The 17171-nt window shown below is 39.5% G+C and overlaps 1 long non-coding RNA gene across 1 annotated transcript in view; it reads right to left on the bottom strand.

Annotated features, from left to right (window-relative positions):
- The window catches only part of LOC135313249 (uncharacterized), a 38479-nt gene extending 22747 nt beyond the window's left edge, over window positions 1–15732 (bottom strand). Inside the window, exon 1 of the long non-coding RNA XR_010372875.1 lies at window positions 15665–15732. This is a non-coding gene — a long non-coding RNA (uncharacterized LOC135313249). The remainder of the gene's footprint in view (window positions 1–15664) is intronic.
- Between the last annotated feature and the right edge of the window lie 1439 nt (window positions 15733–17171).

Here is a 17171-nt window from a genome sequence, read left to right on the forward strand (position 1 = left end):
GTACTCCAGATGTGGCCTCACTAGGGCGGAGGAGGTGGGGAGGATAACCTCCCTCGACCTCTGGCCACGCTCCTTTTAATGCAGCCCAGATTAAATTCTTCTGATCCAAAGAAATTAGTAGAAACTCCCTGATGGTGATAGGCTGCAATTCCTCTGCAGCTTCCTTTCTGGAGAGAAAAAAAAAAAAAGAAAAAAAAAAAAGAAAAAAACCCCACCCCTGCCCCATACTCCAAAAACAAAATTAAAAAAAAAATAAAAAAAGAAGAAACAAACCACCTCAAAGCCAGTGTCAAATTCAGGTCTCAAAAGCATGTGTTGATTCCACAGTACAAAGTCACTTTAAATCCCCTAGTCCCTCGTTTCCACTCCCCAGGAGGGATCAAACCAAACAGAGAACAGCTTACATTGTCAAGACCTGGGAGCTTGTTGTAAGAATAACTAGTTCTTGACATTTGAAATTACTCTGGTTCAAACATTTTTTGATCTTTCTTATTACCCCCGTGTCTTGAGAAATAAAAATATGATAATCAGAAAGTACATAATTGGGCTCAGGGTATTCTATTCTGTGGTCACCCTTGCTGGCTCTGGAGATAAAGGCACTTTGAAAGATTACACATGGATACCTAGAATTTATTCTGCAGAGTCTGTGAAATGACAGATCTTTTTTCTTAATTATTCTGGCTATCAGTCTAACACCTGTAGTTAACCATTCTGTCCTGAGGAATCTCTTCTGATACATTTTATTCTTCCACAAGACACGTGGCAGCAAAACAGCACGTGGATGCTGAGACGTTTATTACTGCAGACGCGGAGGCTACCTCGAATCCCCATGATGGCTGTTTTACACCACCACGTCTCCACCGCCTCCAGGCTTGGAGGGGCTGTCCGCAGAAGGTGCCGCCACACTTCCCCAAGCATTATGGACTGGAAGCTACAGTTTTACAAGGTGTTTGGACAGAAATATATGTGTGTTAGCCAACCCACGCAACTTCTAATTAGATGTTTTCTGGAGCAGCACTGTGTGGCCTGGCCAGCCCTGTGCATCCCTGGAGCAGTGCTGGCACACAGTTTCCAGTGCCACTGGCTGACAGCCGCCCCCACTCCCTGCTGCCCAGCCCACCACCCGCTCTTCTTTAAACCTCCAACAGGACCCTTGCTGCAGCAATGAATCACGTGCTGAGAGCTTTCCACAAGCTGGGTTTATTGAGCTGTATTATAGGAAAATATAGCTCAGGCAGCCCCACTGCAGCCAAAACAATCTGTCATTTTTAATTCTTTCTGTCACCTCATTAGGTATATAGCTCGAGTGACAGTAAAAAAAACCAAACAACAAAAAAAAACACCACCAGCAAAACCCAGAACACAACCTTTCCACAACTCCTGCTCAGACTTTTGCATAAATATCAGGGCACCAAAAGATTCATTGGCCAAACATATGTGACTCTGTGCTGTATATAACAAAGTGACATGCAGAATGGTCTCAATAGGCATATAAAGCAATTAAAAATAGCTGTGCTTCAAAGCATTGTGCTATAACATAAAAGGTCATCCCTATAAACATGAAAAAGGTGACTATTTTTTTCCTACAGACACACAAATACTCAGCTAAAGGTTCAATTCTCAAAAGGTAATCTTTAAAAATCTCTGAAAATATGCTATATCCTGTATCCTTCTCCCTCAGACCATGTCTTTTCATCAACTGCTAACATTTTAAGTTAATACAATAGGCAACATTATGAAGGCCAACTATACGTCAGAAGACAATACTGTACTAAATACAAAATATTTACCACGTGCATACACATGATAGTGCAGGAAACCCTGCCTAACTTTCTGTGAAAATGAAAAGCCTATTATTTTCCCTCCTAAAGCTTGCTTTTTTTCATATTAACGCATTAAAGTTGTATTCAATGGAAGCTGCAGAGAGAACATTTTGAGGACTCTGATAATTTTTTCACTAACACTCCAAGTTTGTGGTAATAACGTTTATGCACAGATGTAAAGAATGTGCTGGCTGATTAAAAAGGAGTCAGATGGTGTTTGCACAGTGTTCAGTTTTATTTAAGGGGAGGGGGAAAAAAAAGAAAAGAAAAAAAGAAGTGCTACACCTGGCTATGAACAAACAGCTTTTACAGAAGTGGAAGTAGTTTTGTGTATTGCAACTCCATAAGACCAGCCTGGATTAATTCAAAAATTCAAGATTTGGGCACATCAGCAAATTACAAGCTTTTGTTTTTACTGCAATTAGAAAGCCCACTTTAAATGATTGTCCTACTAATAATAAAAGAAATCTTAGTCCAGAGAGCAGTATTAAGTAAGGACGTGTTCAAAAAGAAATATTCATTTATTGCAGAGGAGATCCTTGCTATGGAGACCCTTCTTCCTTGTGTATTTAGGCTATACTCACATTCCAACTGTACTTGGAATGCTGTAATGCCCCAGGGGTATCTTGAAGTATAGTGACGGTAAACATGTTACATATGAGCATAGGTGTCTGCTGTTTCTTAATACACAGTTATGGTAGTTTAAAGCTAATTCATGTACTGAAACCTCATATTTTACAATGCCATAGCATGGGAAGAGATTACAGGTAATGTCATTTGCTCTCCAACTGATCAGTGAGACTGCCCTGATCAATACCTGCAGAAGTATGCAGCAGCTACACTTGGAGGAAACATACTGATTCAGGTAGAAAAACAGAAAATGCTCATGAAGAGAAAAGAAGCAGCAAAATATTCAGATGGAAGAAACATTGATTTGGAAAATTGAAGCATGCAGAAACCTGCAGCTTCACAACAGACTCCGCAACTGCAATGGGCAAGCTCATTCCATGCCTCCCTTTTTCAACGGATTTGCCTTTCAACCTAATTAGAGCAGGGACAGAGAGGTCAGATGTTCCTTGCTCCTTTTGAAAATTGACTGGGAAAACTCCATATAATCAGGAGGTATTTATGATTTCCATTGACTTTCCATTTTCTTGGTTCATCTGTTCCCTTTCAGAACATTTGATGCTAGTCTGTTCTAAACTGTATGTTGAATTTGCTTTAATCAGGTGTCTTTGTAACAAGCATTAGGTCATTTGCTGTTTGATTTTTTCCTGTGAAAATACAGTCTTTCTTAGTTTCAAAAGTGTCCTTTGAAGAAAACTGTTGTATTCCAGGCAGAAGGAAAAAAAAAAAAGAAGAGGACCGGGGAGGGAGGCAGGGAGCAACCCTGTAAATCTCTCCTTTCCCCACCACAATGGTGGGGAATTGTGCACAGTTGTGGGCAGGGTCCTTTGTACCCATGATTCCCCCACCCCCCCACAAACTCCTTTCTCCTATGATCTGGGCTCAGTCACTGAAGCCAATTAGCATAAGCAGAGCTTAATATTCAACTAGACAATTACATACACTGACAAGTTCTAGCTCAACCAAATGCTCTTCCTAGTTTTACACCTCCTCTCTCTGGAGCCTCCTTGCACCCCCGCTGCCCTTGGGTGCTCAAGTCCCCTTTCACCTGTGCCATACCTTACTCCCACCCTCACATTTCAGCTCCTCATCCAACCCCACCTTTCTGCTGGTCATTGCAGCCACTGAAGCTGCCCTCTCTTGAGCTCTTTCCACAAAAACACAAGTCCTGCTTCTCACAAGGATATTCTAAGTGCTGCATTCACTAAAAAGCCACTTCACTGAGGCTCTGTGGTGGGGGGCAGAGTCTCATATGGTCAGTGGATATAGGTCAGCTCAGGTAGGCTGAATTTCCTTCGGAAAGGCAAGTCTTTCTCCATTGCCTGTAGGACTCCAGGGTAAGTATGCTCCTTAGTTTCTAGCCTAGCAAGTCTTAATGAAGCTGAGTCTCTGTTTATTTAGCTTTCAAGTTTAACTTAAAAGAGTATGTTAAACTAGAAAAGTTAGCTGCTTTACTTGGCAGTGAGAACTTCTCTGGAAAGTCACTGTCAAAGAAAAATACAGTCATCACTAATAGACATATGTCTGCTTTTTAGAGGGAGCCTCCCATATATTTGAGATTCAACTATAGTAGGTGATGAACACCATTGAAAAAAAAGCCCTAAACCATCTTGAAAATCTATTTTAATTGTTCCTAATATACATTTTTAAGATTAATATCCCCCTACTTGCATTACAAAGGGGGCTCTTAAGATATTGCTGTTTGGGACATGGAAAGAATAAATTGTGCCAACAGAAAAGGTGCTGAGGTAGCTGGTAATTGACAGAGTTAATGAAGTATGTTAAGCAGGTATAATACAGATGAAGTTGTCCCCTGCAGGGTGATTGGCCACTGGGGAAATAGTGTGAGAGTTGTCTTTGTGTTACACCTTCTTTGCCAGATCCTATCTGCAATGAGAGATGAAAGAGATCTTGCCAGGATACCTAAGTCATCCTACGGCAAATACTGCGCTTGAAGCTGGCAGGTAAAGGACAAGATAAAGAGAGGGCAAAGAGTGTAACGGCTATCTGTAAAGCAGTTAGGCTCTTTCCTACAACCAACGTATGAATTATCCACTATTGAATAGTAATAATTTGACACGTTTTTCTTTAATCCACTCTTATAAACTACAATACACTGTGGTGCTGTCTGAGGATGAATGACAACAGATTTTGGCCTCCCAATTTTTCTGGAAGTTGATTATTTTTAGATATTGTTTTAACAATTAACTAAGCAGTACAATGGATCTATACAGCCAAGGATGGTTTTGAGAGTCATATAGGTTTTGTATTATTTTCTCAGTCTATTGTATGTGAATATTACCATTGAAACAGCAGGGAAAATATCAAATGGAGATAGAGCTCAGCCTCTCCATTATACGAAGCTGTGTGGTCAGCATTGGTTCCAAAGAAGGCATGTAGACCACGGAGTAATGAAAAATCATTGATATCAGTTTGGTGTCTAAATAGTCTAATGTACTATTCCAACATTGTTCTTACTAAAAACACCTCAGAAGAGTAGTTAGCCTTCCTTGGCCATCAGATCTCAAAATATCCTGAAGCTTCCTTGATTCTTTCAGGTGCTGACAGTATTTTCATATCAGGGACACATGAAAATTATACATTTTTTAATTATTGAAGTTTTAGCTGTTGATATTTTCTTGATTGATATTTACCTGCTCATAATGAAAGTGAGTTAGTAGTTATTGGACCTTTGAGCTTTTCAATATGGTTTTATCCTCATCAACATCTTACAAATCCAAGACAGAAAAAAGAGCTTTACCAACAAATGTCCTTTAAAAGGTGTCCTTCAAACAGAGGCACCAAAGAGGATTAACTAAGAGTTCTTCTCAGGATTCTCAAAGGCAGTGATATTTACAGAGGGAAGTGATTCTTAGCAAACATCTGAGAACATAAACAAAGAAAATATTTCTAAGCATCACATGGCAAACAATCTTTTAATATTCAAAATATAGTAAGTGGGAAAGATTAAATGGAAACACTTGTAGGATTGTAGGATTTAGGCTTAAAATAATCACGATCTCTTTCCCCAATAGTTCTTATGGCTGTAAGATTGGTATAGCCATTTGTTATTAAGTCGTCAAGAACAACCACCTGGATATGAGAATATTTTCTACAGAGCTTCTTACTATGGGAATTTGAAAATCACTCCCTTACAATTTGTCACGACCGCAGTTTAAAACATGTTTGTGCCCAAAGAATCTCAGGTGATGCCATTAAGACAGCAAAAAATACCACAAAATACCAAGAGATCAAGCCAACTAGCAATTATCTAAAATATTTTTCTGGTATCTACCCAGATTTGCCTTTTGGGAGTGCTAACTCAGTAAATAATCACTATACATAAACAAAGTATTGGCTATAACTCTCAAAAGAACTTAAAATCCACTTCAAAGTGGTTTGCTTTGTTTGATAAAATACTCTTTGGGGATGTACTAATGGACAAAACTAAAGATTCAAAGAAAGAAAACTTGATCAGTTTGAAAGAGCATAGAAGGCTGAAGGAAGCGAATGTAAAAATATGCTGGTACTCACTTAAAAAGTGCTAACTTCCTCCTGCAGGTCATCTCACGGGCCCACCTTGTACCACAAAATAGTGTAATTAAAAAGTGCTGATGCTGTGCTAGCAAGTGTTCTCTTTTCAACCCTTGTTTAGGACTAACCAACAAGACATTATGTTATACACAGGGTTGTGAGTTTGTATCTTTCAGGCTGCCTTAAAAAAAAAAGATACTATAAAACCCCACAAAATCAGATGAACGAGAGTGCTCCTAATCTATTAGTAATAATTAATAAACTCTTAAATTATATTTTATATCTGAAAGCTTTGTACAAAAATATCCATATGATACCTCTGTAATTAACTACAGCTGACACAATTGCAAATTGCGTGTGCATGAGTGAGATACCCACATGCTCAGACTGACAGTATATCCTATACAATGTAATGCATAAAATTGTCCAGTATAATCTTACAAAGCCCAGCTAGAAAAAGACTAGTCATCTCTTCCTCCCTTTCATCTTCTTGCTAAATACACTACTACCTTTTCTAAATCTGTATGCAAGTATTTGAAGAGAAGCAAGCCTGGGCCGGTTGTGAGAAATTCATGGAACATACAAGGGGACTGTGCTGTGTGCAACACCTCAGTTAGCTTACATGTTAAATAGGTAATGGCACTTGACTGTTATGTTGTGAAGGAACCTGTTTGTTAAAAGGATATTGCTACTTATTTAAAGGATACTCTCTAAGGTCTGGCTAAATAATAAGGATTCCAAAGTGGGCAGAAATCTGAATGGTATAACAGCGGAGGCTAGAAGGGAAAAGACTGCCCTTCCTCCTGGTTCAGATACTTTCATCTATTTCACAGTATTGGAATGAAATTTGAATGTTTTCTCAGATTTGAAGCACTGCTGGCCACAGATATGGAGAGAAGGAGCCAACCACTTCCAGATGAAAATCTGCAACTATGATATCCTATGAAATCTGTGAAAGGTTGGTTTTGGTTTGGGATTTGTTTGTGGGTTTTTTGCTTGGTTTTGGGGTGTTTTAGTTGGGTTTTTTCTTCTTCTCTAGTTAATAACCTTTCAGATCTCTGCTGAGCCAAGAACAGAGCTGAGATATCAAATACATTTCTCAAAAGAATCAACAGCTTCATGCTCCTCCAAAAAGGTACAGTTTTGTTTGTTCCTTCATTCCAGAAGTAGCTTCCTTAACAACAGGGATAACTGAGCTTGAAAGGGTTTTGCTCTGAAATGTCAATGTTGTTTACTTCCACTGCTCTTCATTTTGGCATTTTGGCCTGAATTTTCAGATCTGGGTCTGTGGGAGTCATAAATCATGGGTAGTAGATACGTAGAAAATGAAATAGTGTGGTCCATGTACTTAGTTTTCAAGGAACTTTGAGTCTATAGCCCCCCAGTTGTCAGCTCCAAGCTTTTGTCCAATCAATTTTTTATTTTTAAAGGAAGCTAGACCAAAAAAAAAATTCACTACATTATCTAGTTTTCCCCAAAGTTTGAAGAGAGTATGTGCTGATCTGGAGTTCTGCTCAGGAACATGTCTAATTTTAATTAAAGCAAACTATTACAGAATGTAAAGGCTGCATGTTTCCGTTTGATTCTCCCTTGGTACAGACCATCTTATAAACACAGTGGCATCTCTCTGAAAGTGAAACATACTCTCTAACCCCTTGCAGGATTCATAAAATCCTGCCCATATGTCATGTGGCTGCCGCCTTACCTTCTCATGGGACAGAAAGTCCTGGCAACCACTTTGGAACTTCAAAGAGAGTTTGTTTGGGTTTATTTCACTTTTTTAAGAAGGTTTATCAAATAAAACCAAAGCTTTACATTGTTTAAAGCATCATCTGAGATTCTTCTTAAAGGATAAGTCCTTTTGTTAGTGCTTAGCTCACCCTTCTCAGCTGGATACTGGGAAACTAAGTGGAAGAAAAGGGAGAAGGATTTTCTCTGTAGATTGTGAGAAAGACATTGCTCCTGCTTAAGACATTACATTGGTTTAGTGGCTTCTGCTCACTCTTTTCATGTGAAAAAGGTTGGGGGACACTTTTGCAAAGTTATTTGGGCATTTGAAGATGTTTCTTCATCTGCAACTGGAAAATGCCTTTGCAGAAGATGGAGGCTGCTTTTTGAAATGCTTTTTCCAACAGGTGATGCATTAGCAGGAGGTCTGCATCACATAATGCAATTCTGTAGGTGAGGATGGCCCTTTGGCACTGCACAGATTTCACTGAAGCCATCAGAGCTGCACCCAAGGCCAGGAACTCCCTTAGATCTCATGGCAGGAGTGATAGTTACAGTTTGGCTGCTATTTTTGCAATGGTCTGACATACTTGCCTGTATGGATTATGGTCATCTTTTACATTTCTACGTGTACAATCAACAAAAGGGGAGTGGAAAAAGAAAATTTCTCTGTCTCATGGAAGCAGAGGCAAGCATTGCAAATAAAATGCATTTCAATAAGCCATAATTACACATACAAATTCATCAACTAAACTTGGGCATGCAATTAGTGGACTAATTATGCTGTAATTGTAACTGAATACCAAAACAGATGACCGTGTGCCAGCCTCCACCCTACCCAGTTGTCTTTGTGCTGTAGCTCCTATGCGCAGTGGTGTATCTGCTTTTGTGTATCTCCTGCTGAAAATATGTACCAGATGGGTAAATGCCATTGGTTTCTCACTTAAGCCACCAATTCTCCCAATTTACAACCAGCTTGTTGTTATAATACCTGTGACTGAGGCCCTGTTGTGATGTGTTGCCTCACTAGATAGTCAGAGACAGTCCCCAGCCCAGAAGCTTACAGTCAAAGAAGACAAGATTTGGAGACATGCTGTTCTCCTTGTTCCACATACAAGATCCTGAGCTATGGATAGATAGGAGGAGTGTTAATTTCCACAGATACTGAGGTGCTTAATTGTCTTTTACATTAACAAACTTTGCAGTAACAGTCTTTAATGACAGGTTTCACCAAATGTAAGATACTTTGTTGAAATGGCCATGTTGGTTGTAAGCTCCCAGAATAATCGATGTACAGAGTCACCTCTACCAGGAGACTGCACAGAGAGCACAACCGAGCAGAGCGGTGCCTCGCTTACCTTCTTGGCATCAGCTGGGAGGAGTCCAGGCCTAAATGAGTCCTCTAAGTACTTTATCCAAGATCAGGTAAATAGTTTGTAGCAGAGAGAAGAAATCAACCCACACTCCTCTTTTTCTTCACTTTCAGGAAATTATTTCCTTGTGATATATGGCTTCCTTATGTAAGTTTGCCTAGAGTTTTCTGAATATACTGATGCCATCAGCAGCGTCTAAATATCAGTATTTTGATTACTGTTAATATGCATATGTTTCAATAAAATGAATTTAGCTAAGAATAAAAATACCTTTTATACAAGATATAGCAATTTTTAGAAATATATTGATTTCATGTACTTAGTTCAGTGAAAAATCTGTTGGTTTAAGCTATCTGCCATTAGTTTCAATTAAAATATATTGATCTGAGCAAATGTTGGTTAGATTAAGTGTTGCCTGACTGTGAAAAAAAATATTTGCTTAAGCAAAAATTGTATGAGTATTTAGACATGTATTTTAGGTTGGGGAGTCTTCTAGCATCAGTAGAACTGTTTAGGTATCAATAAATTTCTTTAAACATAAATGAAAATATCCTTTCTGAAATTAAAAAAGCTGATTACAGTAATATTGGGACTAGCATGCATATTAATTCAAATAAAATTGGTTTTGAAAGAGTAGGCATTCAGGCAGGGATATTGTAACTTGAAAACATGGGAAATTCAAGCCCTCTGTGAGAGAAACCAGGCTTTCCCATGGAAAGGTTTTCTTCTTTAACCACAAAGCTAAGATTTCCTGGTGTCCTCTAAACTGATTTTTTTTTAATAATAAAATAATCTTGGTATCCTTAGATAGTAGGACAACACAGATGCTGGCTAGTACATGCAGCTCTTTTAAAGTACTATATGTGCATTATTAATGGGATTAATTATAATTCAAAGCATCAAAAATATATATACAGAAATAAAAAGCATGCAAGCAATAAGGCTGATACACCAGTCCTTTATTAGTTCTATAAAGACTGGAAGCCCTTGGGACTCTGAACTGCAAGAAGCAGAGTACCCTCACCTTGTGATAAAAGATGGACTTGCCTGCCTGACTCTGCCCTCAGCTACCTGCACTTGCACCCACATGATAACTCCCCAGCACGGCCAGCCGGAGAGCAGGCTGAGTCTATCCCACAGGGGTTTGTTTACAGCCATGCAGCAATTCAGCTCCAGGGTTCAGATTAAAAAACTCGGGAGATCTGGAATGGTAGTTGTACATTTATCCTTCACAGACATATATGCTGTCCATTTGAACTGTTTACACTAGAGTTGATTATTTTAGACACGTTTTTTATTTTAATCTCATGTATTCAGTTTTAAAAAAAGAAAGATCCCTGGGTAGAAAATAGGAGACACTTGTCCTCACAGGTTTGTCTCTGGGAAAGGTACTGCCCAGTGTCCCTCTTTTTCTGTGTGTACAGAGAAGAAACCTTACATTTGTAGGTTTTTGTACCTGCCACCTCTTCTGTATTACAATGGCACGCTTTGTCTGGTAGAACTGCATTGACTGTGACAGTTCATTCACCAGCACCAGGAGACTGACAATTAAAAGCACCAGCACAGTAGTAAAACTGTTTCTGGATGGCAAGGGGAGTAGCCAGCGCCACAACAGCACAAAGCTGTGGTGCAGTGTTCAGGGGTGTCACAGTTCAGGCAGGCGTGCACCATGCAATTTTGGGGAGTCCAAGAGGAGCAGACATGCACAGAAAGAACATTTGAGTGCACGTTTTCAGTGCAGTGTATGTGAAACACACAACCTCCGCTAGCTTTAGTAAGCTTTACAAAGCCACACCCCTACATCTTATACTGCAACTGTTCCTCTGACCGTCAAAAATACACAGTGATTAAACAATCAATAGACAAGTATTGAATTCTGAAGTAAAGAAACAACAAGTAATGATTGGAACATCAAAGTGGTTCCCAAAACAGGAAGGATTAATAAATCGAAAGTTTGAAGCTCTTGAGTGAGGAATAAAAAAAAAGGATGGGTGCTTTCCTTTCCATATTTTCTGGATCCCAGATTTTTAAACTACCCTTATATCATTGCTTTCCAGGATTACTTCTAGAACTGCTAAGGTTAGAAATATATTGAGTTTTCTAGTAGAAACTGAGGTTTTCATGTTTCCAATGTCTGTGACTGTAAAAAAGGGCACCAAATCTTGAAGTCTCGTGATCATTTTGTGACTAATAACAGTGATGTATACCTGAAGTATCTATCCTGTTAATGACCCAGGCAGATATCAAATTTTTACATTTAGCAGTATACAATTTCCACTAGAGAAGAAATAGATGAAGGAGCAAGATGTTGTTGGGTCTTTTTTAAGATGATCTTAGCTGCAGAGAATCTGCAAAGTCCTTTCTCTGAACACAGTAGATTTTAAGCACCCATGAGTAATTTATTTGATTATGGCTCTACTTTCAGACAGGACTTTATTGAGCAGGTCTTTCCTTTTAGCCATTACCTGTTTCAAGCTGCCATTGGTTGTACCAGTTATATGTAAATAGTCCCTGGCTTTGTTGTTTCCTTTGCTTGTAAAGACATATACAGTTACCATTCTCAGTTCCCCAAACTTTTTTGATTGTTAATTGGAGACGTGAAAAAAACCTCTTTAGCTGCATGGGTCACAGTTGTGCTTTGGGCAGAGGTTTCTATAGTTTCAGCTAGCTGTTTCCATAAAGATGTGGATTTAGACTTCTTTTAAATTAAGAACTCCTGCTCAGTGGGTTTTGTTTAAACTCTGTAGTAACAATAGTTAAACCCCACTACTATGCCCTTGCATAGCAGAAATAGGAATTCATACCTGAAAATGTGATGTGTATGAACTTTCACACCAGGATAGACCTCTCAGACTGTATGTCACATAGCAATTATAACAGCCATTATCAACCAAAAGGAAAAACTATGCAAGTGTGAAAATGAGAGATGAAATCCAGGTGCATTCCTACACAGGAGTGTATGGATCAGTGAACAAGTCTTGGGGCAAGACAAGGCAGGAAAATCAGCCACAGCACTGAGCAGTCAGCATCATATGTAGTACTTGATTATCAATGTCAAGCAAAAGTAAGCTGTGAGCTTCATAAACAAAGAACAACACAGATGAAAGGCTGACCCAAGGCACCCTACAATCCAATGTCTTTTCTAGGGCTGGGACATTAACACAACTCTGTGTTGATTTCCTTCAGCTCTAATTTGGAGGAATCAGCACAGACTGGAAAAGAGAAGGAAGAATCAATTCTCTTCCTTGATATTCATGTTTGCTTTTATTTATTAATGTTCTTACCCATTGCCAGCCCTGCTAACCTGGCAGAGGGATTTACAGCACCAGAACAAATCTCTGCTGGCTTTTTAACCCAAGAATGTTAAGAGATTTCTTCATTCCCACCCAAAGTACTTATTTATCCACTGAGTTAACACTGCAAAACTGGAAAGCTATCTACAAAACAGGCATTTCTGATTTAAAATATAGAGGGACCTCCCCCCATCCTCCCCCCCATTCACTTCAGTGGGAGTTTCTGACTGAATAATTAAAGACAAAGATGTCTTCAGAGGTTGAAGAATTAAGTCTGCTTTTGAAGCAATGAGATAATGGGTATGCGAGAACTCTGAGGACAAAGCTGCCCACAGCATGATCCCAGTCACTTAGGGGGTAAGTCTCAGAGACACAGAAGCTCCCTTAACCAAAGCCAGCCCCAGTAACCAAAATCCCAGCAAAACACAGATGATGGGCGGAATACAGAAAAGCAAGAATACTTACATTATAGGATTTACTTTAATCCATATCATAAAACTAGGTCAGATGACTATCTAAGCAGGTAAGGATTAAATGATGAACAATAAGTGCAACAAATAAGAAATAAAGGAATCAGTAAAAGATAAGGTGAAAGAGCAAGGCAAACAAAACATTGTACTAGGCCTAAGCAGCAGAACGTGTGCACAGAGCTGCTGGAAGTTTAACATGCAGTACTACATGTGAGCATAAACTCAAGGAAGGAGACCAGAAGGTGGCAGAGACATTTTTATTGTGACAAATGTAATGTCTTTCTTTTTTAATATTCACAGTTATAATACTTTGATGCCATCTATACCACTTTCAGACAGCAACACCATATTCCCTGATACTATTCCAAATATTTCATGGATAGTGTTTTGCCCAGCACGCTCAGGTGATGTAGGGTAGCCCAGTGTCACACTTGCTGAGTTAGGGCACAGGAGTCCTGCAAGGTAAATCAACTGTGGGATCATCTGCCTGTGTTCATGAAAGATATATATTTTACCAGAAAGCCAGACTTTTTTCATACGCACACATTCTTTTATCTTTCCTAAAATTTCAAATTTCAGGAAAGATTTTCCAAAACTGAGGAGACCAGAGGGTGGGCAAACATTCATGAGAAAGGAGAAAAGTTATTTACAGTGAAGCTGAACTCATTCAGATAAGTGACTATTCTAATAAATGTTTGACTTCTCTCCCACACTTTATGGAGAGAGCTTCAGGCTTAAGAAATAAAGTGCCTAAATTAAGAAGCTTAATAATTTCTGCATTTAAGCTGACTCGGTGGTTTGTGGGAGTGCTTAAGGTTTATGCTAGAAATTCCCTTGCATCCCAGGCATCAGTAGTGGAAGCTGATAAGATAACTTGAAGCATGGGAGCAGCATGTCTCACTCCACTGGCTCTGCCTTCAGAGAACATTAGTAGCTGGCATGAGGATGAGTCTAGCTCTCTTTCAAAAGCATAAAAAAAGCAAAGGCAGTTAGCTACAGTATACTGCCTATAGTTACTACCACACACTCCCTTAAGCACAGGAACTCATTTCCATTGCTTCAATGACCTTTTCCAGATCTCTTCACCATGGTGGACTCAATGTCAGACAAAAGAAAAGGGAAAAACCTTTGTCTTAATTTGTATCAAGCATCAAATAGCAACATACCACAGACCTCACACTGAGAACTGGAAAAGTGCTGAAGGCTTGCTAGAGGGGGTATAAGTACATAGAATCATAGAATCATTAAGGTCGGAAAAGATGTCCAAGATCAAGTCCAACCATCAAACCACCACCATGCCTCCTAAACCATATCCCGAAGTGCTGCATCTACACATTTTTTTAACACCTCCAGGGATGGTGACTCTACCACCTCTCTGGGCAGCCTGTTCCAATGCCTGACCACTCTTTCAGTAAAGAAGTTTTTCCTAATACCCTGTCTAAACCTCCCATGACAGAACTTGAGGCCATTTCCTCTCGTCCTATCACAATTTGCTTGTGAGAAGAGACCAACACCCAAGCATGTCTGGTCTTCCTGGCCTTTTCTGCTCAGTCTCAACAACCAGCTGGAAGTGACCAGGAGGCAGTAGTTGCTTCAAGGCAGTGTCACTGTGATTGGAGTAAGGAAGTGGGATTATGCTTTCACTGTGCAAACCCCAGACCCAACCTAAGAACCAGCCCTACTGAAAAGATCTTTTCTGAGCTCAAAATTCAACCATCCTGTGATATCTTGGTGTGGTACTCTTTCATTCATATAATATAACAACATTGACTTGTATTATTCTTGTCACCCATTATAACCCCTAAATCCTTTGTAAAAATGCAAGCGAACAAGAAACTCCCACAACTGTATCCCCTCTTTTATAGGATTTTTGCTGAAGACAGGGAGAAGAACAGGGGCAAGAGAGTTCAGAAGTTTCTTGCACCTGTTACACCACCCTGCATTACACCTGTGAACTGCTTTTCACACAGACCCTCTGCACACATGTGGAAGTACTATGGTAAGTGCAAAACTGCAACATGCATTGTACTGCTCAGTTACTTAGATATTGCATTTAACTAAAGACACTTAGCCGCACCAGTTAAGGACTAGCTAGTGTGACTGCATACTGCAAAATACTCTCTGTGAATGCTTGCTTCAATTCCTAGGCAAATTTGCTCGCAATCATGTTCCTTCTGCCTACACTTCTCACAAATAGGCTATTCATTAATTTTATGCCATGCCAGGAATATGTGCTGAAAATGGAGCTGCTCAAAACAATTTCCAGTTCAACATAAAAAAAGGGAAAGGGGGTTGGAAATTTTGACTGTGTTCTCAGATATTAATAAAAGAAGTTGGAAATAAAACTTGAGAGTGAGTGTTGAATTTGTAGCTATGGCAATGGTAAGTCTCTAATGGGCAGAGACTGCCAGAGAGTAGCACTGTTCTGTATGGTCCACTGAATTAGAGGCATCATTGCAGGTATTTAGCAAACTGACCCCAAAAGGCATCCGAGGCCATCCAGGTTTAAGGCAAAGGCTTGAAGTTCTAGGGTGAAACACAGTAATGTCAAAAAGGAATGACAGAAATTATGTTTCCTATTGACTTCTATCCTCCTCTGTCTTCTGACTGTAAGTGCGTCAGGGCATGACTATCCATATGCATGTTTCCAGAAAATAGCAGCAGAGGCAGGAAAAAATTATAGTGTGGTTGAAAAGACTTGATCAAAATGGTTGAACAAATACAATTATGAGTGTATTTTTATCTTCAAATTGCTCATAAAATGTCTGGGAAGGAGCTCTGAGCATTGTTTCAGGGGGTTTTGTAACAAAACTTACCTTAAGAGTTGGGAGGATGTGTCGAGAGGAAGAGGTGAAGGAGGAGAATCACAGCAGCCCAAGGGTTAAAGCAACTGGAAAAAAAAAAAAAAGCCAGGAAGATGGTAACAAAGCAAACACCTACTCAGCAGAGTGTTTAATGCCAAAGATCACGTTATGGCATACAGCTGGTAATATTGCTGAGGTCAAGAGGCTGCAAACCCTTTAGAGATGGTTATCGCTGTCTCTCAGCTTCACATATTTTGACTTTACGCTCCATTTTTCTTTCACCAGCCCTCATGGTAAGTGCCTAGTTGATGGCTATTCTGCTCAGCCTTTAAGGAAGAAGGGTAATCCCCAGCCAGCATTTCTGTGGCTTCTGTTTCCTGTGTCAGCAAATAACTCCGAGTAACAAATGCATTCAGGAAAATCAGGATCTGTTCACGGACAATTTGCAAACATAGGAAGATTCAAAAATTCAATTAATAACTGACTTGTTATGAACTATTATCTCTGCCTCTTATGTTTGCAGCTCATCCACTGTGTGCGGCCAGTCAAGCCAAAACACATCCCCAAAAACATGAGATGAATCACTTCTGACCTTGTTCTTCCTGTGACCTTATAACACTGGCTTGCAGAAAAAAATATGCGTATACAAATATCTTGGCATAACTTCAAGAGCGGTTCAGTAAGTAGTTCACAACTGCTGACCATCTGGCTGTTAGATCTAAGAGGGATCTATTAATGTTAGAGCTAGATCATTGCCAAGCTGCAGCAGAAACTGCATAAGAGAAGTAAGTACAGGCCATCTTTAAAACCTGATAGAAATCATTGCAATTGTTTTATCTACCCATTTACTCAAGTAATGTCACATTATTTCTGGTGCCATCACATCCAGAGGTCCTATCCAGGAAGGAGCTCCATTGTTTGATAGTACAATAATACGCAGCCCAAAACAGCTTTAAATCTGAGTTTATGTCTCCATGATAAGCTGGAAAAGACAAATCTTTGTGCATCCTCTTGGTCCTTCCTGCCCTTTGACATGATCAGAAGCAACGGAATAGACATAGGTGCAGTTAACATAGTGCCAGGCTCGGTTAGAGGCAACATAAATTAAATGGAGCTCTGCATTGTAGTATGGTTTTACACTGCTCTTGCTCGGCTTAAAGCCTAGTAGAATAAGTCTGCATCATCCAGCAGTTTACTGCATTAACAGAATATACAATAAGCAAAGAACAAAGAGCTGGGAGGGGGAGATACATGAATGTATACAGTTTATAGGTGAATTTATGCAGTATCATGGGGGCTGATGTACAAAATCTATATTCGGACATGTCTCACTTTTATTTCATTGGTGTCACAGAAGAAATGATCCTGAGGGATTTGGCAGTATCATCTTGCATGTCAGTTTAGGAAGGTCTTTTCATTCAGTGGGAGCAACAAGAAATAAAAGCTATGAGAAGAATAAAAATAACCCCTGTATTGTGTTGAAATTGTTACTAATTTTACAAAACATCAAGTCATTTTG

The sequence above is a fragment of the Phalacrocorax carbo genome, chromosome 4 (assembly GCF_963921805.1).
Source record: "Phalacrocorax carbo chromosome 4, bPhaCar2.1, whole genome shotgun sequence".
NCBI classification, from domain to species: domain Eukaryota; kingdom Metazoa; phylum Chordata; class Aves; order Suliformes; family Phalacrocoracidae; genus Phalacrocorax; species Phalacrocorax carbo.